We start from the raw sequence: 22,761 nt of genomic DNA, 5'->3' as shown, positions 1-22,761 counted from the left end.
CCTCCCCTTCTTTATCCTGCATAGTAAGTGGTGGAAGGAAGGCGGTTCCTTACTGGGGCGCTGTCATGGCCCCACAGCCGATTCTGCCCCCTCTTTCTCTTTCTCCCTCTCTCTCTCTTTTTAAATTCCTGAGGTCATCAGCGCTTTATAGCACGCGCTACCTCTAGCAAAGCCCCAGAGCTGGAATCCCTGGGTCTCTTTCAGAGGGGTGCTTAATGTGACCTCCTTTCGCACTTCCTCAGGGCTCTCTCCTTGTGATTTGTGAGGGCGGCCTGAGACCCGAGTTTTCAGTGTCTCCTCTAAGAAGTTGCTGACGCTTTCCAGAGCAGAGGGGACTTTTAAACAGGTGGCTGGTGAGGCAGGTAGCTTTTTCGTTTTCTTGTTTTGTCTGAAAAGTAGATCTCTGGCTGGCCTCAGCGATCAAGGGATCTCTGTCCTAGGTGCTGAAACATGAGTCTCCGTCAGCCCGGTGTTTACCCATCTAATCCCTAGAGGAAAAGAAAGGAAACTGGTTGAATGACCTACACAATTAAGAAAAATCATTAAGATTTTAAATTAAAAGATTCCATACTGAAACCAAATGTGTGATTCTTTCCTTGCAAATGGTGTGCTTTCACATTTTCCACGTTGTCCATACCTGGTTTTTTTTTAAAGGTGTAAATTTTTTTTCAGGGTAAATGTGTCTGTTAATCTTGCAAGTGCTAATCTGGTTTCTGTGGTCTGTGGTTTTCATTTACAAAATGAAGACAAAAATGTGAGTAATGAGGTGTCGTCTTATGTCTAAATGAGTCTTTCTTTGTTTTAAAAAGGCTTTTTTATAACTTTAATTTTCAGAAATTTACATTAGAATAGACTTTGTGTTTTAAAGTGCTAGGTTATTCTGGGACATCTGATTCATTTGGTTATGAACCTATTTTCATTTTGTTCTGGAGCTATGTAAATTATATTTGGAAAGATTAGAACATATATAGATTTCATTCATACATTCTAAACGTCTTTCTGATTATTCACCACTCTTAAAAAATTATTAAAAACAGGTAATTTAACTATGTGTAAAATAGAAAGACATGCACTTTAATAATGAAGCTGGCAAAGAGAACTTACTTATTAAGTTGTTTAGTTCAGAAAATTATTTAGGTATTTGATGGAGGGGTTTTGCCACTATACTTGAAAGTGCTAAAAGTATCATTCCACTCCATTCTAAAATAAGAGGCTGTATGTGGAAATTTTATGCTTTAATAACATTTAGAGGAACCAAGAATGATATATGTTATAGTACTTCAACATCTATAGCCTAAATTAACTAAAATTTGAATAAATTATAATTTAACTATGTGATTCCTAGGCATCAAAAGTTAAAGATATGCATGATGTGCATTAGGGAACTTCTTCAGGTTAACAAAATGTTAGATTCTCAATTTACAGGCAAAATCCATTTTCCAAATAGCAATAGATCAAAGTAGAAGTGGTGACATAATGTATAATAGGACCAATGCGGAGTTCTTAGATCTACTTACCTGAAAATCTCAAATAGAGGCATAGAGAAAAATCTATGAAATATTTTCATCTAAAAAAGGGGGAATTATGATAGCCAGTCTGGTTCCTATATCTGACTTCATGCTAGACTTAACTGTGATTTTATGAAAATAGTTCAACTTTATTTCCACAGATATTTTTACTTTGCACAGGAGATATTTTGTCTAGTTTGGGGAGCTGTTACTCTAGGGGCATTCCTGTAATTGATACAGGCTCAACTAGTGAAGCAAACATTCCCTCCCACAGTATTTCAAGTTATTGAAAGATTGCCTTTGTTTGAATTGTGGCTGTTACTAGTTTGGGTAACTTACATGACCTTGCTGCTCCTAAATTTGTGCGTAAATAGAAATTATAGATGCTAACACTACCTCATGTGAGATAAAGATGGGCAGTCTCTTCTCATTTGATTTATTGCCTCTGATAATCCAGTGGAGGGTCTACTGTGAGCCAATTCTGACTTGATAGCACACAACAACAATGATATTATCTCATGGGTTGTTGTAAGGATTTAATTAGTTATTACAGTTAAAGATTCTTTAAACTCTCACTGCGTTCCAAACACTGCTTTAAGAACTACGAACCTACCAAGTAGAGCACTGTAAGTGTATTTTAGATATTGTTGTTGTTGTTATGTGCCATCGAGTCGCTTGCGACTCATAGTGACCCTATGTACAGGTCCTAAACTCTGCTTTGTCCTGTGCCAATCTCACTGTCTCCGACACACTCATCCCGATTGCCCCAGTCACCGAATCAATCCACCTCCCAGAGGGCCTTCCCCTCCTGCGTCTGCCCTCCACCCTCCCAAGCGTGATGTCCTTCTCCAAGGACTGGTCCCTCCTTACAACATGACCAAAGTATGTCAGACGAAGCCTCAGAATCCTTGCCTCCAAGGAAAAGCCTGGTTTAACCCTCTCCAGGATGAATCTGTTTGTTTTTTTAGCAGTTCATGGTACCCTCAATACTCTTCTCCAACACCAAAGCTCAAAGGCATCAATTCTCCTTCTATCCTCCCTTTTATTTTAATAGAAATAAAATTCTATTTTATTCTGTTTGTTTCATATAACTTTTCACCGTTTAACATACTCTCATTGCAATTCAGCATGTAATGTTGCTATCCCAACTGTGCATAATACTAACTAGGGTAAAGATTTAGAAATTTTTCATAAAATAAAACCATACAAATAATATGCCATTCTATTTTTTTAAAAAAAATCTAGACAATTATCCAATTAGAAAATTTTTAAATTATCCAATGAGAAATATAATATGTTGAACAATGGCAGCATGTTGTTGTTGCTATGTAACCGCTAATCAGAACTGACCCTCCAATGGGTTTTTAGAGGCTATAATTCATATGGGAGGAGGATACCCATCTTTTTTCCTCAGAACAACTGGTGGATTTGAACTGCTTGTCTTTAGGTTGGAAACACAAGGCCTTATCCACCAGAGTACCAGAGTTCCCCAATGTCAGCATAGTGTAATAAAATTTTATACTACCAACTTCTTCCCCTTCATTTTTTTTAAATTTTATTTTGTACTTGCTTGCATACAAAGTTCATAAAGTTCATAAACATTGTTTATAGTTAAGGGAAGTGAAGCCACAGGAAAGAAGTAGCATAAATGACTAAATAATAAGTTGAGAGAGTCTCCTAGTTGACTGCTGAATTTTTGGAATTGTAGACACTGTACCATTTTATTTAGGATCTGTTAAATGAATGAGGTTAGGACAATCTTAAATAATTACTGTTAATTAACTCTGAGTTTGTGAATAGAATGAAAATATTTTATGACTCCTCCCTCTCTTTCCTCTGTACTATATAATAATAATACCTTATCTGGTTTAACCATTATATTAGTCTATAAATTCTTTTTACACTTTCTACTTCAGTGGAATGGAGACAGTATAAGTTTAAAAATGAAAGACAAATTTAAAGAAAGTGAATGATTGCTTAGAACTAAATGGTCTCATGATTCTTTCTCTTTCATTGATTCAGAATGAATTTTTAAGCATGTAGGGACCAAAAGAATACTGCTGTTGTTATGTGTTATTAGGTCAGAACTTACTCATAGTTGACCCTCTTGTAGACTTTCAGTATGAGGCACACAGAGGAGATTGCTCCTTTTTTTCTTTCTCAGAAAGACAAGTAGTAGTTCTCCACCAAAGAAGGGTACTAGAGTTAGGGATTTCTCATTACTCCAAGAGAGACCATTCCAATCTCATAGACAAGGGCTTCCTTTCATAAAATCAGGCTCCCAAGAAAGCTGAGAGAGTATTCAACCTGGCAGAGTTGATCAGCACTTTTGATCTCTATAATGCTGATAACTGACATCTGGTCAGTTGAAATGCATGGCTCGTTGTTGAACCCTAACCAGAAGAGGAGAACTCTGCTGAAGTACTCTTGCTTCCTCGTCCCTATGGCAGTAGACATGTGTGAGCATCTGCACATGTGTGTGAATATATATATATATATATACTCTCACACACAAACATGGGGCCACACAGGTAGGGCAGGTGCTATGTTTGCCTTGTCATTTTAGGCTATTCCAGAAAACCTTTAGAAGGAGAATATAATTATGATTTCTCTGCCTTACCTCGTCACTAGGGCCTGTTGAGCTCTGGTGGCAGAGTGTATTATATATTGCTCTAATAATCCAAAGATCAGCAGTTTGATCCACTGAAGCAAGACGGGAAACTCCTTTAAAGACGTGTAACATCAGAAACTCAATGAGAAATCCTATGAATTAGAAATTACTCTCTGCCGTTGGACTAGAAGACGGATAGCATGGTGGATTAGCAGATGCCAAGACTTTGAGCTAAACAAACATAGTATCAGATGGACATAATGTGAGGCTGAGAAATCCCAAATAAAAATAACCCATCAGTTCTATTAAAAACATGTAGAATCTAATCACATACTTACATTCATGTCTAATTCTGATATCTAAATTAAAACCACGCACCTATAGGCAGGGTGCACTTCCAGCCAGTTGTGTATCTGAGGGATGAAGGGTTAAAGTCCTCTGCAGGTCTGTCAGTCAGGTGTCCTAAGAAGGAATGGCCTGTTATAAAATGGTTATTGTATGTAAGACTCAGGAGTGGCATCCACTTCCTAAGCAACATGCCTTTGGAAACTCTATGAACTCTGAGAAGCGACACTAGATATAGAAAGGCTTCAGGTATTTTGTTCATAGGGTCGATATGAGTTGTGCTCGACTCAATGGCAATCAACAACAACAACAATGAGAAGAACCTCCTTGGAGGCCAGGATAGCAGAGCTCGTCTCACATACTGGGAGGGTGATGTCTGGAGAGATCAGTCCTTGGAGAGGAGCATCCTGATTGGAAAGGTGGAGGGTCAGTGAAAGAGAGAAAGGCCCTCAATGAGATAGATTAACACAGTGACTGTAACGAGGGGCTTAATCAAGTCAAGTGTTGGAACTGGTGAGGATGGCACAGGGCAGGGTGGGGTTCAGAGCTGTTGTTCTCAGGGTTTCCGTGAGTCAGCTCAGTAGCACATAACAACAACACATGCTGCAAGTACCTGAGTGTATTTCAGTTTATTGAATCCAGACCTGGCTAAATGGAGTGTGGTTGAGTCACTCTAAGAAACAAGTAAGTATCTGGGTAGTACAACTGGCTCTGGAAGCTCACTGCAAAGTAAGCTGTTCTGACCCATCCAGCAGGGCCAGAAGGGAAGGGCTGAGCAATTTACTTCTGTTTAGATCACAGCCGAGAAAACCCTATGGGGTTCTACTCTACTCTTGCACATTTGGAATTGCCATGTGTTGGAATCAATTTAATTGCAAATGGGATTTGCTTGATAGATAGATAGATAGATGATAGATAGATATAGATATAGATGATATATATATATAGATATAGATATGTAGATAGAGAGAGAGAGAGAAAGTGAGAGATAGAGAGAGAGATATACAAATATATTACCCTGTACATAAAATATTTGCCACTTCAAAAGTTAAAACTCGGATGAGATAGATAGGTTCTTGAAGAGAAATGGAAGTGTCTATGGATGTTTTACTAGAAGAGCATATTTTAAAAAAATTCAAATATTAAAATAAAAAGGATCTTTTTAAAAAAAAAAAAAGTCAAAATTTTCCTCAGCTATCCAAAGGTAGAGTGTTCGGATACAACTTTTTGTAAATTGAAATGGTGTATGGAGCTTGAATGTGCAATCATCATTAAGTTAGATGGGAATATTTTTTTAGTGCTCCTAGGCCCAAAGAACAACCTGTCAAATAACACATAAAACCTAAAATAACACTGACAGATAGTGTTTACAGACACAGTTCAGAGCTATGGCAGCTTGATGCTAGCTCTTAGAGAAGAAGCTTAGAGATGCCAAACTTGCTGTTCGGGTGGCATCACCTCTTTAACGGCTGGCTGCAAAATAAACACCAGGTTTTTATCTTTTTTACCGCCCCCCAAAAAAGGTGAAAATGCTTCTCATTATCTCTTTTCATTACTGACAATAGATAATAATATTTTCTTCTTGTCGCTATGCATCATCCCATCAGAATCAACTCATAGGTGACCCTCCAGCAGATTTTTCAGACATGCAAATGAATTGCCCTGGAGAAGATTGCCCATCTTTCTCCACAGAGAAGCTAGTAGATTTGAACTGCATGTCTTTGGGTTGACAGTACGACTCCTTACCACTGGGCCACCAGAGCTCCTTTAGGTATTTCATGAAAGCAAAATTGTGAGGGAACTTTGGAGTAGTGATAACTCAATTTAGGCTCAGGTAGAATTACTCAGACTCAGGTATCTCTTAGTTGTCAATGTTCTACCTCTCCTCTACCTTCAAAAGAAATTTTTTTTTCCACAGAGAAAATGTATCAGCTCCTAAGAAATTTCAGGTTCTATTTCTTAGCTCCAGATTTACAAGAGACATCCAGGGAGTGCATATAGTCAGTCGTGTTCTCTCAATTGCCATTCACTATCTTAAAACAATGAGGCTCTTTTCTTTGTCCAGCTTAGCACATGCAGTTGCTGTCTTTATCCTATGCTATTTTCATTGCACAATGTTGTGAATGACATGTCCGAATATTATTTTGCAATGCCATTAAACATGGGGAATTTGCATTTCCTAGGGTGCCAATCAGAAAGATACTGTGAATCTGCCAAGACAATCTCTCTTTCTGAAATGATCTTTCTTGTTTATACATAAGCTTCTAGTACCATTCTACCCCCTCCACTCATTACTGTTTATAGAAACGATAGCATTGCAGTTGGTGTCACTGATTGCCCACGTTGTTGCTTCAATGAAGCCAGCTGGGATGCGATTGCATGGTCTTTAAATAAAACTTAGTGGCACAAAATGAATCTCCTTTTTGAGGGGAAAGGGGCTGTTGCTAGCTGGATCATTCTTTAAGGCACTAATTATTTGCTTAACTTGGAAGAACTTAAAAACCAGTGGCTGCTGGCTGAGTCTCTGACCTTGGCTCTGAAATACTTGCAGGCAGGTAGCAGCCTTAAAATCTTTATTAAGTCATTCTCAAAATGATAGTGATGATACCCTTACCTCCAGCCATTCCAGAACTCTTAATTATCTCACTGATTCAAGGTAATGGCTGAGAAACCAGAACCCTTATTGGGATAAGAAATTCTGGATAGTAATGAACTGTGTCAGCCTGGTGATAGTCCTGTGTTTATAGGCAAAGTGGAGAAAACTTGGAAGTGGTAATAAGCAGAGTAAAAGACTCGTGCTGGATTTTCTGAAAATACCATAGTATGGAAAACAGACCACATCCATAACTAGATTTAGCTTTATTGCTTATAAAACCTATGTAATAACTGGGATAGTATTCCTCATTTGAGTTCTGCAGTATAAACATTATATTCATAGTATATATTTTCCAGGTGAAATGTCTCTGGTAGTCTAGCCCATAAGGAGATGTGCTGCTAACACAAGAACTTGAGTATGTTACTGACATTGTCAGTGTTACTGAATCCAAGTTGTCATTCCTGACAATTCAAATCCGCTTTGAGGGAGAAAGATGGGCAATCTCCTCCTGTACAATTTACAGACTTGGAAATGAGATAGATGGCTAGCTATGAGTCAGTTTCCACTTGATGACAATGAGAAATAGAAAGATGTAAATCTATTGATTTTTTTCCCTGGAAATAAAAAAATGTATTTCTGTCTAAACTCTTTTTATGTTTATGTGAGTGTGTGTCCTTGTTTAAATACTAGTAAAATAATTAATAAGTGTTATCTTTAGGTAATTTGATGTCAGAGAGAGAGAGGAAGACATTTTAAAGAGTGTCTGTATTTCTATATATTATTTAGACTTTTTTGAAATGCATATTTTAATAATTGAAAAATTATATATTTCCAGTTCATTGATAGCAGAAATCTCTGTAGAATAAGGAAATTGCTTCTAGAACTGCATATAATCCATGTTCTGAGAGCATGAATTTTTAAATAAAATTGTTGTTGTTGTTTTGTGCCATTGAGTCACTTGCGACTCATAGCGACCCTATGTACAAGAGCCCTAAACACCATTCTATCCTGTGCCAACCTCGCTGTCTCAAACACATTCATTCCCACCATTCCACTCACAGAATCGATCCATCTCATTGAGGGTCTTCCTCTCCTGTGCCGTCCCTCCACTCTCCCAAACATGATGTCCCTCTCTAAGGACCAGTCCCTCCTTGCAACAAGCCCAAAGTATGTCAGACGAAGCTTCAGTGTCCTTAACTCCAAGGAGCATTGTGGCTTCACCCTTTCCAGGACAAACCTGTTTGTTTTCCTAGCAGGCCATGGTATATTCAACACTCTTTTCTGGCACCATAACTCAAAGGCATCAATTCTCTTTCTAGCATCCCTATTCACTGTCCAACTCTCTGATGCATAGCACATAATTGCAAAGACTGTAGCCTGGATCAGGCACACCTTAGTCTCCAGCCTGACCATACAAAATTGTACTTTTTTTTCTGTTTTACCATAGATATAAGCAATTATTCCAGATAACAAAACATAGACACCTATAGCAATATTTGGAAAATAGTTTTGGAGGTAGATATGAGACTTTATAAAAAACCATTAAGAGTATTTGATGCCTGTAAATTGTGGCATTAATGAAGAGTACTGACTATCCCATGGATGGCCCAAAGAACTAGCTAACCTGTCTTGGAGAAGGTGTGCCCAAGGAACTTCTTGGAGGCCAGGATGGTGAAAGGTCATCTCATGTACCTTTGGCATGTTGTTAGAACGTTCAGCCTTTGGAAAAGGCATCAAGTTGGGAAATGTGGAGGGACAAAGGGAGAAAAGATACTAAAAACGATGAATTGACATGGTAGCTGTAACAATTGACTAGAGTATGTCAGATCATATGGATGATGCAGGATAGGGTTCCATTCTCATCTGTTATCCATAGGGTTGCAATGAGTCATAGTCAACTACTATGAACCTAACAACAACAGCTACATTAGCGTTAAAATTAACAGCGGTTACTTGGAAAGAAATAATTTTGTATAAGAGGAGAAAGACACTTTCCCTTTTTAGCTCTATACCTTTCTGTATGACTTCTACTAGTTTGTGCATCTTGATTTTATTTATGTAAATCAAGGTGGCAACTTTTGAACCATTATTTATAGTTTCATGTCTCTGAACAGAATGATGCTAATAAACATGTAATATCCTAAATATAGTTTTCAATTACAGAATGAGATCATGTATCTAGGCCAGTCAGCTGTTAATTCGAGGGTGCTCTGGTGGCCTAGTGGTAAGAAGCTGCATTGCAATCCCAAAGGCACGCGATTCAAATCCACCAATTGCTCTGCGGGAATCTCCTCCCTTGTGATTAGCTGCTTCTGAAAACCTGCCAGAAGGGCAGCTATGGGGCAGTCTCGACTCAGTGGTACACAACAACAATTATTATGGTTGTTTAGATGACAAATCTTTGTTGTTCAAAATGTTATTATAAATGCTTTGGTAGAAATCTTTTTGTGTAGTGAACTTCAGGGATGATAATCAGTTATAATTCTTTCTTCCACCTACTCTCCTTTGCCTCTCTCCCTAATCCTGAGTTCCAAGCAATTAGAAAACATTAACAATGCTGTCAAACAGATGACTATTAAAAATATATATTTTTAAAGGGAACTTTACTGACCTGATGGTTAAGAGCTGCACTGCCATCCCAAAGATATGAGTTCAAACCCACCAGCTACTCTGCAGAAGAAAAATGGGCAGTCTCTTCTGGTGCAATGCACAAGCCTTAGAAAACCCGCTGGAAGGTCTTCTGTGAGTAGGTTCCAACTCAGGGGCACACAACAACATACAAGAATAAAAATGTGGCCGCCCTATGGTCAGACAGATTTACACTGAGAGAACTCCCTAGACTAAGCCTCATTGAGTCCTTTTTTTTTCGTCCAATTCATCAGATAAAATTTTTCTTTTCTTGGAAAGGAGTAAGGCTGTTCCTAAGACTTACAGATATGGCAGAAGTGCCTCTATTATGGTCCAAGAAGGAAATTTAGGATGTGGGAGGCAGTAGTTACCCAAAAAGTGTGTAGTTTATGAAGGCAGAAATCTTCTTCCACGTGTTGCTGTAGCCTCTAGTAACATATGCTCTTGACAGTCAAGTGGAAAGAAAAAGAAAAAAAAACCAAGTAAACCTCCCATAGCATAGCTGTGGAGGTGTGTGTGTGTGTGAAAGATATTTTTGTTTAAAGTGAATTAAAAAAAATTGTTGTTTCATGTGTTTATCGGCATTTTTCTTTTACTTTTTAAAGTGCTCAAGAAACAAGAGTTTTAAAAGAAAGGTACAGCCTTCTTCTAGAGCTGGTTTGTGACATGAGATGCCAGTTTATTATTTCTCAGGTTGGTTTAACAGGTCAGCATCTAGGGAGATGCTTTGCTAACCAGTTTCTTGTTTTGCTTTTTTGGTTTAGTAAGTAGAACTCATGGCTTTACTTTGCAGCTTTTACCTTACCATATGCTGGTGTTTCAACTTTTGGAATAACATTTGGATAAGAAATGATTATTAATTTATAATTGTATATATTATTTTATCATGTATGCATGATTATATATATTATACAATTTTATATATGATTATTCTTTTTTAATTGTATATATGATTTTATGTATGCCTCTGTGTGTCTGCATATCTGTGTGTGTGTGTGTGTGTGTGTGTGTGTGTGTGTGTGTGTGTAATCTGTGTTAGCTATTCTATGCCAGAAATACCACAAGTAGATGGCTTTAACAAACAAAATTTTGCAAGCGTGGGTCGCCTAGTGGCAAGAAGCTGCGCTGCAATCCCAGCGGTGCATGGTTCGAATCTACCACATGCTCTGCTAGAGAAGGAGGAACAATCTCTTCCTGTACCAGTCAGATCTGATTTAACTGTACACACAAAAAATAATTTAAAAAAGAAAAAAAAACCCAAAATTTGATTCTCTTAAAAACAAAAAAGGTTATTGCTGTCGATAATCAACTTATAGTTAGTTGATCCTCTATCAACTGTTTGAAATAGTAAATTGCTAGAGAGGAGATTGCCTGTCTTTCTCTGAGGGGTTTAATGGTGGATTTTTAGCCTTGTCTTGGCCTTTGTGTCTAACAACACAACTCTACAGACTCCACTGCCAAAGGTCAGGGTGCTAACTCTAGGGGAAAGCTTTCTCTCTCTGTTGGCTCTGTGGTGGCCTTGGATCTTTTCACCATCTGTTGGCCTAGCGCCACTCAAGACCTTGTTGAATCTCGGCATTTATCTTCCTCTGGCTCCAGAAATTTTAAAGTACAGGAAACCTGCATCCAAAGGACACACTACACATAAAAAGTTTGTATATATTGTGTTTTACATATTCCTTTATTCCCATTGTGTTTCATGTGATTATCCTCATACATTGTGTTTTATGAAACCAACCATCTAGGACCACTTTTGCCCCATCTTTTCAGGCCCTCACTGAATCTTTATTCCTTCACCCTCTCCCTCCACCCTCCAAACTCTGTGACCCCACAATGTCCGCACCCACCTGCCCCTCCTCTTTCCTTTTGGACTTTTATACACATTTTACTGGTTATCCTTCTATTTTTAAAATACTGGTCTTATGCGGTATTTGTCTTTATGAGACTGAATGAGTTCACCCAGCATTAATGATCTCTAGACTTCCCACGTTACATAGTATTTTTTCAAAATCATTGCTTCAGAGTGCTGCATAGTATTTCATCATGTGAATATACCACAATTTCTCAATCCATTAATCATTTGTTGATAGATACTTGGGCTGTTTCTATTTTCTTGCTGTTGTGACTGATGACACTATGAACATCAGTTACAAATCTCCTTTTGTCTCTCAGTTCTATTTTGCTTGGGATCTATTCCTAGCAGTAGAATACCTGGATCATATGGGAATTTCTGTTCAGCTTTTTGAGGAAACTTCCAAAGTGCCTTCCAGAGTGATTGTACCCTTTACAATCCCACCAACAGTGTATGAGAGTTCTTATCTCTCCACATACTCTCCAATATTTATTCCTTGCTGTCCTGTTAAACTTTGCTAATGCTTCTGGAGAGAGGATATCTCATTGTGATTTTGATTTGCATCTCATTTATGCTCATTTTGAACATTTCTTTATGTTTGTTTGCCCACATAATGTCTTCCTCTGAAAAATCTTTCCATGTCCTTTGCCCATTTTTGTAATTTGGTTAATCAGCCTTTTCCTTGTGGAGTCCCTGTAATACACTTTGGTCTGCAATTAGACTGATAGTTATTGTTATATGCCATCAGGTCGATTATGACTCATGGTCATGCTATGAACCATAGATCCTAATCTTGCCCTGTCACTGTGCCATCCTCATCATCCCTAATGTACTTGATCCCATTGCTACAGGCCTTGTTTAGATCCATGATATCAATGATAGTCTTCTTCAGTGACCCTCCACATTTCTAAGCATGATGTCTTTTTTCAAGGCCTGGCCCTTCCTAACAACATGCACAAATATGAGAGATGAAGCTTCACCACCCTTGTCTCTAATGAGCACTCTGGTTGCACTTCCTCCAAAAAATATTATATGTAAATAGGCATCCCCAGATGGTGCACATGGTTAAGTGTCAGGCTTTTAGCCAAAAGGTTGAATATTTGAACCCGCTCAGAGACATCTTGAAGATAAACCTGGTGATCTACTTTTGAAGGGTCACATCCTTAAAAATACCATGGAGAAATTCTGTTCTGTCTACATGGATTTACCACAAGAAGGAACTGATTCTTTGGCAATTAAAAAAAATGTAGGTAAGTATTTTCTTATATATGTGTATGTGGCGTTATATGCCACTAAGTCTGAACTAACTTATAGCTGACTCTCCAGTGGTTTATCAGAGGCTATAAATCACGTGGGAGGAGACTGTCTACATTTCTCTCAGGAAGCAGCTGGTGAATTTGAACCACTTTCCTTTGGGTTGGTAACACTACTCCTTACCCCTAAACTACCAGAGCGCACGCTTATTCATATTCATATTCTCTCTCTCTTTCTTTCTCCCTCTCCCTCTCCTTCTCCCACTCCCTCATCTTCTCCCTCTCCCTCCCTCTCTCTGTATGTGTATGTGTGTGTTTATTTGTATCACTGTATATATCAATAATACATAAAATCTCTAGATCAGTACAGAGGCCTCTGGCTGCTAACCCCAAAGTGGTCCCTCTTTGTTTGGCAGCTTGAATTCTCCAGCAGCGTTATGGGAGAGAGATGGGCAATCTTCTCCCATATGATTAATGGCCTGTGAAAACCCATGGGGAGGTCAGCTATGGGTCAGTTCGGACTTAATGCCATATAACAACACACATACACACAACACATAAGAACATATTTAATGCTATTTTGTGTCTCTGGTGAGGGCTGGGTATGGAACGTTTGATTAGGGTTTTATGTTTTGCTTTTCCATCCACAATCGAGTGTCAGCTGATTGGATTTGTAGGATTTAGCAAACTGCGAGCTGTGGGCTGGAAGTCTTTTGGTTTACAGTCATCCAGCGCTTGGTTGGGTTTGCCTTGTATTTAAAAGATGGTAGCTCCAGACTAAGTCTGCAGCTTTGAAGGCTCATGTGTGAAGTAGTTGGATTCTGGAAGATGGTTTATAATGTTTTGGTAAGGGTCAAGTATGGAACATTTCTTTTGGGGGGGGTGGGTTTTTTCCCCACAACCGGGTGTCAGCTGGTGGGATTTGTGTTCATTGATTTTGGGATGAACATTCAGTGTTCTATTCGCTGTACTCCAGTAACTTGGAGTTGCTGTGATGCTGAACGCTGTGCCATAGGTGTGTCAAACACCATAATGGTTACACATCGTGGACAGTGTTTAGTGGAGCTCCCAGACTGATTCAGGCTTGGAAGCAGGAGTGGCATCTACTTCCTAAACCACATGCCTCTGGAAACTCTACAAACAAAGACAAATGATGATAGTTACAGAGCAGAGTTTAGATCTTTTGTTCATACGATCGCTGTGAGTTGTACTTGACTCGATGTCACTTAACAAGAACAACAATTGCCAAAGAGTTTCTACTTTTGGTGGCTCCCTGTTAGTTATGACTCCTTGACAATAAGAGTTTATGTAAATATACCCATAAGCCCAAATCACTGCCACTCAAATGATTCTGTCTCATAGTACTACTGTAGCAAGGACCTGCATCTTAGGATTTCTACGGCTGCAAATTTTATTTATTTAAGTTATTTATTTTATTATATTTTATTATTTTATTTATGATGGCCTCAGCTTTCTACTGGGAAGCATTTGTAGATTTGCACTCATCAGCTTGGGATGGGCAGTACAACTCCCAACACACTAGACTACCAAAGTGATTAGTTCTGAAGCTCCTTGAGAGGATAAAGCAAAAATTAAATCCACTGCTGTCCAGTTAAGAGTTCATTACAACTCATGTCAACCCCCTCTCTTTCCTTGTCTGTAAATCTTAATGGGAAAACCATGGCATCTTTCTTCCATGGGGAAACTGGAGGACTTAGACCACCAGCCTTTCAGTTAGTGGATTGACACGTTGTGCACTCCACCACCTGGACTCCTTCCTAAAGTAGCTTCCCTCTTCTCCCTCCTCACCCATAACTCTGATGTTTAGTATTTATCATAGTACCTTACACCTGTCAGAAGCACAAAAGTTGATTAAATGAAAGATGCATTAGCAGTATAATGTTATTACATTAATTACATTCCTATAATTACATTAAGTTTTGTAAGGAAATTAATTCATTGATGTGCATCTTGGGTTTTGGTGCTTTGTTTTTGTTTACTCAGTAGTTTTCATTACAGAATATCCCCAGTGCTGACCGTTGGGGATGAGTTACTCCTTCAGGTCTGGGAATAGGAAGAAGGAGGCAACAATGTGCAGCAGAGGCTTCCATTGGTCTGGAACAACTCTTAAGTTTTCCTCTCTGTTACTAACAACTGGACACCAGCAGCTTAGCCAGCTCTTCCTCTTTACCATGGTGTTCCTTATCTCTTATGTTGGTAGAAGGTCTATCATGATGATTCTTCATTCTCTGCATCAAAATGGTAATGTTGTTTTTAGGTGCTGTCAAGTTGAGTATGACTCAGAAATCAACCCTCCGAACAACAGATCTGAACCCTGTCCTATCTTGTGCCATCTTCACAATCTCTGACACACTCAAGACAATTGCTGAAGACACTATGTCAATCCATCTGGTGGAGGGTCTTCCTTTTTCTTCACTGTCTCACCACCTTTGCAAGCAGAATGTTCCTCTCTGAGGATAACCTCTCCTAGGAACATGCCTAGAATCCTTTTTAGGATTTTTTTTTGTACGAGCCTTAAGAAATAGATATTGTATAAGTTAAAGTTATGGAAGTTGGTGTGCTTCTCTTGTATTTTAAGTTTTAGGCTCTAAAACAGAGATTACAGAGAGCTGAAAGGGCTTTGTGGACCCTGTTTCAATTTGTGGCAATCTCATGTGTTAAAGTAGAACTGCTCCAGAGGATTTTTCTCAGCTCTAATTCTTTAGAAATTCATTGCTGGGCCTTTCTCCCCTTCCCAAGTTTCTGTAGGATGGATTTAAGCCACCAATCTTTAGCCAAACTCACTGCTATCGAGTCAGAAGTGACTCAGAATAGAGCCTCCTGTGGGTTTTTGGAGGCTATAAGTCACAAGAGATTGCCCGCCTTGTCCCAGGAAGCAGCTGGTGTGTTCACACTACCAGAGAGGCTACTGTTAGTAGCACTGCTCCCCGTGGACAAGGAGTTAAGCACAAACCTTTCGCAAGACCCAAGGATCTTAGAATTGACTGCAGTGTGAAAAAAGAAGTGTGTAGGAGGAGATAATCCCAAATAGGGATGTTTGGGAGATAATGAGAAATTGGGATAGAATTACTCAGGAGCAATTAGGAGCCCATAAATTACTAATTGAATGCCAAATGAATCATCTTGGCAAGGAAGATTCTGGGGAGTTAGGAAAAGAGGATCATCAAATGCTGGAGAAAAATGAGTAACAATAAGTTAAACATTTTGAGAGTGATAACAGTGACAAGCCAAAGGAGTTGGTTTAATGGCAAGTCATGTCTTCAGTTTTGTTTTGTTTTTTTTAAATTGTTGATTTGAAGGCTTTTTGACAATGTACTGAATTTGAAGCAGTGGAAGGGGTTCAGGCCTTGCTGCTTGGGTTAAAGTTCAAGGTTAAGAGTAAAGAAGATAGATAGATAGATAGATAGATAGATAGATAGATAGATAGATAGATATCCAGGAGGTAAAATGTACCGCTTGTGTAAAGCCACTGGCCAGTCCCCAGAGGACATAGCTGAAGTATCCCAAGAGGCACAATGCACAGAGGCTCAAGAAAGACTGGAGATGAAGAACAGTGACTTCCATCCGGCTTTCGTGCACGCTGTTTGGTGCCCTGTGTTCGTCCCTTGGTCTTCCTTTGCATCATATAGGAAATGATTATTAATGACAGTATAGTGTTTAGAATACTGTTGTGAGGAGGCAGTGTAGTGAAATCTTCAGGGCACTTGGCCTTAAAAGTTCTGGGGACTTTTAAGTATTTAGTGTTTTCTGATTCTCTCTTTCTAATTTTTCATCCTTCCTCTTAAAGAACTCTCAAACTCACTGCTGTGGGGTTGGAACTGAGGCATAGCTGACCTTTCAGTGGGTTTTCAGAGGCAGTAAATCACATGGGAGGAGATTACCCATATTTTCCCCATGGAGCAACTGGTGGATTTGAACCACATGTTTTGGGGTTGACAGCACAACTCCTTATAACTAAGGCACCAGAACTCCCTTAAGTGTAATGTTATTGTTGTTTTTAGGTGCCATGGAGTTGTGTATGACTCATAGGGACACTATGAACAACAGATCTGAACCCTGCCCTATCTTATACCATCCTCATCAACTCTGACACTCGAGTCCATTGATGTCAGTCCATCTTATAAGGGTCTTTGTCCCTTTCATTTACCCTCCACCTTTCAAAGCATGTTATCTCTCTCCAAGGAATAGCCTCTCTAACAAAATGCTCAATGTATTTGAGACAAAGCTTTATCATCCTTGCTTGTAAGGAGGATGCTGGCTGCACCATCTTTAAGACATACCTGTTTGTTCGTCTGTGCTCTTCTCCAACACTACACTCCAAAGGCTTCAACTCTTTATCATCTGTCCAGATAGCAAGTGAATAAAAAGACTATTGCCTGAATCACGAAAAACTTAGTTTCAAACAGCATCATTGCTTGTCAGTGATTTGGAGATATCCCTGACAACAGATTTTCCCAGTATAGTACGTCTCCTGTCCTAATCTCCTGATTAATCATTGTGGATCCAAGCAAGATTAAATTGAAGACAAATTTTGTCTTCTTGATATTGAGATCCAATCCATATAGAAGTCTATAGTCTTTGATCTCCTAAAGCAAGTGTTTCAAGTCCTCCTCGCTTTCGACAAGCAAGGCTGTGCCATCTGCATAATGCAGAGTGTTGAGGAGTCTTCCTCTGATCTTGATGTCCCATTCATCTTAGAATCTAGCTTCTCAAGTTATTTGCTCAGCATATAGATTGAATAAGTATGGAGAAAGAACACAATACACACCTTTCCTTTTTAAACCCTGCAGTGTTCCCTCGTTCCATTTGGACAACTGCTTCTTAGTCTTAGATGTAGGCTACACTTACTTAATAAGTGTAATAGTACTAACTTTATTAGTCATAATCTGTGAAGCTGAGTTTCCAACTCTATATTAGTAGATTATTTAGATTATTGTTACACTTATTATGTAAGTGTAATAGTACTAACTTTATTATTAAAATAGACCATGAAACTGAGTTTCCAACTCTATTTGTTAGTAGATTGTCTAGAAGATCAGGGCAGGATGCAACTCAAAGTCAAATTAGATTATGACATTGTAAAATCTAGTGTAATTTGGTGTAACTGAAAAGATTCCTGACCTCTCAGTAGCCTGGAAATTGAAAGCAAAGTCACTTTCATTTCCAAGATTTGCTAGCGGAGCTCACTCAGTAGACTGCTATTTTCTATTTCTCTGCTGTGTTTCTTTCACCATGTAATTTCTAGGAAATGTTGAATGGTATATACATGTTCCACACATCTGCACTGGTTTTTGTCATCACCACCAGCCTTCTTCACGCTGAACCATAGAGAAGCCAGAGTTTTGCCAGGTTCTCTTTTGATCTTAAGGAAAATAGTACTGTAGGTTGTTATAAGAATTTGCTGAATTCCCAAGGAAAATAAAACTGAGTAACAATATTGAGAAAGGAAAACATAAAAAAAACCAAGCAACCGATTAGCTGTTACCTCTCCTAGAGTCTATGGGCCACATCCTTCCCTAGGAGAGCCTTCCTAAATCACTCTTTGAGCTCTGGCCTGTTGCTAGGTTGCACAGCTAGCTAACTGTCTCTTAATAATGGATATTCCACACTTGCCTCTAGAGAATACATGACTCCTCCCAGTTCCAGAGAGAAAATTATTTATTCCTGCTTCTATTCCAAGGCTCATTCATTTCCTAAATGCAGGAGAGTTAGGGGCATTCTTGTGCTTAAGAAAGAACACCCCACCACAGGCTCTGGTCTGTTCCAGAGAAAGCAATCACCGTAGTCATTAATTAATTTCAAAACATCTGGTTATTCAGTTTTAAGTTATATCAGGTGAGGAGCACTATGAGTTAAGTCCAGCTAGCACTGGGCTTTCCCATAATCTTTCTTTCAAAACTTAGGAAAATTTTCTGGTATAACCTTTTTGGCATGATCTCATCTCACAAACACTTGGGGCAAATTAAAACATATGTTTTAAGAATAAATAGGCATTTTCAAATGTAGAACGATCTAAATCCAAGAGGGAAAAGATTAAGCTTTGTGTGAACTTGGGTCTGCTTCAAACACTCAGAATTTCAGTTCCTAATTGACAGCATCATGATGGATAGTGAAGAGATTGAGAGTGTTAATAACTTTAGTTTGCTTGGCTCCACAGTCAACACTCTTGGCACCAGCAGCCAGGATATCAAAAGATGTATTGCAATGGGAAAGTCTGCGGTTATAAATCTGTCCAAAGTACTGAAGAGCAATGATTTCTCTCTGGAGACTAAGGTGCGCCTGATACAGGCTATGGTCTTTGCAGTCACTTGCTATGCATTAGAGAGCTATACAATCACTAGGGAGGATAGAAAGAGAATTGATGCCTTTGAGCTGTGGTGTTACAGAAGAGAATTGAGTGTACCATGGACTGCTAAGGAAATGAACAGATTCATCCTAGAGAGGGTTAAAGAAGTTTGCTCCTTGGAGTCAAGGATTCGGAGGCTTCGTCTGATATACTTCGGACATATTTCAAGGCAGGACTAATCCTTGGAGAGGGACGTCATGCTTGGGAGGATGGAGGGACAGTGCAGGAGAGGAAGACCTTCTATGAGATGGATTGTTTCAGTGGCTGGGGTAATCAGGGTAGGTGTGTCAGAGACAATAATATCAGCACAGGATAGAGCAGGGATTAGGGTTGTTATACATATGGTCACTATGAGTCACAGGTGACTCAATGGCACATAACAACAATTGAAATTCTTAAATCTAAACTGTGATGATGTGGAAGAGATGTTTCCAAGAACAGACAACAGGAAGTTGTCTTGTAGTTGTATGATCAGAAAGGCTAGACTATAGTCTCTCTCAGCATAAAGGAAGTTACATTATAAAAAAGAAATACTAATTTCTATTCTAAAGACCAAAAAATGAAAACAAAACAAGGCAAAATGGAGAAAAGGATTTCCAGTGGTCTTGAGTAGATTTAAATACTTAGTGACCCAATTGTAAGGTAAACTGTATGTACCCCAGAGTCTTTTCAAGGCTGTAATCTTTAGAAGCAGATCTGTCAGGAATTTAGGTGCCACGTTGCACATTGAGCTATGAACTGAGGAACAGGTAGTTCAACTGCACCAGCTGCTCTGAGGGTGAACAACGGGCAATCTGCTGGAAAGAATGGCAGCCTGGATAACTTCATGGAGTGTTGTGATGGTTCAGAATCTCCTCAAAGCCAGATGGTTTGGTTTCTTTTCTTAAGAAGAGGTATTTCCCAGTTAGTACAAATTAATAATTCCTCCAAATGATTTCTAACTAATTTAAAGAATTTTGGAATTCAGCCTCATTGAATACCCATATAGCATAAAGAATTGGCTATTTTAGGTTCATTAAAGCAAAGACATTATAGATTGTGGCTTTATGTCTCTGTAATTCAGCCATCATTTACTAGGCCTTACTTCCCTGGCCTGCATGGAACTCTCCTAAGAGCTCATACTTTGATACTGGTGATAATTTGTGAGCATAACTAGTCCTAATATATAGTATTAATGATATTTGTACTGTGCATTCTTAGTGTTGATATGATCCTGGATGAGATTGTTATGATTGGAGTAGAAATAAACTCTCAATTTGTTCCCATGTTATCTGAGAATTGCTTTTGGCTCCTCTGATTGCTTGCATGTGTTTAGTTTGAGTACTAGTTGAGTAAGCTGCTGCTGACTTGTTTTCATCATTCTCCTCTGGAAATATCCTACTTGTAGTCAGCATTAGACTGAGCGACTCATTCAAACCGAGTGAGTCATCATCATTTTGCTTTTCAAAATGCAGTGCTTAGAAATCTCATGACCTCAACTCGTAGAAGTGTTGAAATTATACTATGAGAGGAACAATAAAAATAAGATATAGAATTTATACATAGGGGTTTTTTAAATATTAAAATTTAGAAATGGTTAGAAAATTTTAGATAACAGATACTGATACACTTACCATTCAGATTGAACAAATTATTAAATTTATGTCATATTTGAGATTTTTAAGATATTGAAAGAAAACATTACTCATCAAATAAAAACCACTTGGAGCTCTTCTGAGTTTCATACATTAATTAGTCTTTTCTACCTTAGATGTGACAGCTATCATGAACTTAATGTGCATCCTTCCACTCCATGTACTTTTTATTCTTAAAATGTAATTGTTTTAAGCATATGTAAACATTATAAATGCTATTAAACAGCAGGGGCTGGAATCCAGTTTAGGAAGATGAGTGGAGCAGCTGGATTCTACAAAGGTGTTTTCTGGTTTGGTTGAGGCTTGGGTGTGGAATGTTTGCTCTCCATTGGGTATGTTCATAGGATCACTAAGAGTCATCTACGACTTGAAGGCACCTAACAATAGTTCAGGTTCCAGTCCTTGGGCAACGACATCATACTGAGAGAAGTGGAAGGTCAGAAAAGAAAAGAAGATCTTCAACACGATGGATTGATACGGTGATTTTAACAATGGGCCCAAGCATGTCTCAGATTGTGAGGATGGCATAGGATGGGGCAAGGTTTAGAGCTGTTGTTCTTAGAATTGCTTTGAGTCCTGGAGAGAGCTCAGTTGGCCTAGTGGATAGAAAGTGATGCTGGCCTAGTGGATAGAAAGTGATGCTACCAAGCCCTCAGGCCTGGTTTTAATTGTTTTTGGTCCACCATTCTTCTAAGTGTATAGCACTGGTCTGTCGATTTGCTGTACAGAGGTAACTCATGGTTGCTGTGATGCTAAACACTGTGACACTGATGTGTCAAAGTCTATAATGGTTACCCATAGTTGACAACAGTTTTTGGTGGAGCTTCCAGATTAAAACAGGCTTGGAGCAGGAGTGACATCCACTTCCAAAATAGCTTGCTAGAAACTCTATGAACTTAGAGAAGCAATGAAAGTTATACAAGTTTTCAGGTCTTTCATTCATAATGTTGTTTGAGTTGTCTAGACTCTATAGCACTTAACAACAGAATTAAACTAATTATCTTCCTGATTCTTGTTTGTTTCCCCCCCCCCCAGCTTGGTTTTATTTGAGTTTATCCTTAGTACAAATGTGACATTTCAGAAATATCTAGATTGGAGTGGATGGACTATGATGCTAGGTTGCTATACCTGGTGCTGGATAGAACCAGTGGTGTACTGTATTTGCACCTGGCATCAAGGACAAATTCTGTAACCCTTTGAATTTTTAATTTCCTCATTTGAAAACGAGAATAACAATAACACTGCATAAGGATTTTCATGAGGAGTAAAATTAGTTAATATATTGAATATTTTGCTTGGCATTTACTATGTATGATATACCTACTAATGACTAGTTAATTCTCACTCTTAGTGATCTTCCATTGGATTTCAAGAGCTGTAAATCTTTATAGGAGGCGATATCTTTTATTTCTCTTGCAAAGCAGTAGGCATATTTGAATTGCTAATCTTTATGCTCTTAATACATTGTGTCACTAAAGTTTCTTAAATGCAGTACTCCTCACTTACTCATTGCTGTAAATTCAAAGCTGATGCATAGCAGGTTTTCAGAAGCTATGAATTGCAAGGAATGAGATTGAACATCTTTTCTCCCTTGGAACAGCTAGTGGATTTGAACCATCTGTCTTGGTAGCACAGCTCCTTCCTTACCCACAAGGCTATCAGAACTCTGTAAATGTATTGTAGGTTTTATTATCTGTATGTTCATTTGGAGATGTGTGATAGTTGACTTGAGTAGGAGGAAAAGCCTTACTTGGCTATATTACACCCTACAGCAGACTTCAGAAGACTGCCCCACGGGTAGATTGGTTGCAAGTAATTGAGCACTGAGTGGGAGCTGACCTAAGCTAGCTATATGGGTCTAAGAGATAATTGTTGTTGTTGTTGTTATGTGCCGTCGAGTCGTTTCCGACTCATAGCGACCCTATGCACAACAGCCCTAAACCCTGCTCTATCCTGCGCCAACCGCA

General features: G+C 38.7%; 1 protein-coding gene across 2 annotated transcripts in view; it reads left to right on the top strand.

Moving 5' to 3' along the window:
* The window catches only part of LOC102868470 (fibroblast growth factor 12-like), an 858,601-nt gene that overhangs the window by 297,949 nt on the left and 537,891 nt on the right, over positions 1-22,761 (top strand). The window lies entirely within an intron of this gene.

The sequence above is a fragment of the Elephantulus edwardii genome, unplaced genomic scaffold (assembly GCF_000299155.1).
Source record: "Elephantulus edwardii isolate Elephantulus edwardi_28Jun2011 unplaced genomic scaffold, EleEdw1.0 scaffold00232, whole genome shotgun sequence".
Classification (NCBI taxonomy): Eukaryota; Metazoa; Chordata; class Mammalia; order Macroscelidea; family Macroscelididae; genus Elephantulus; species Elephantulus edwardii.
Note: the sequence above shows the minus strand (reverse complement) of the source record. Positions and strands in the feature narration are given on the sequence as shown.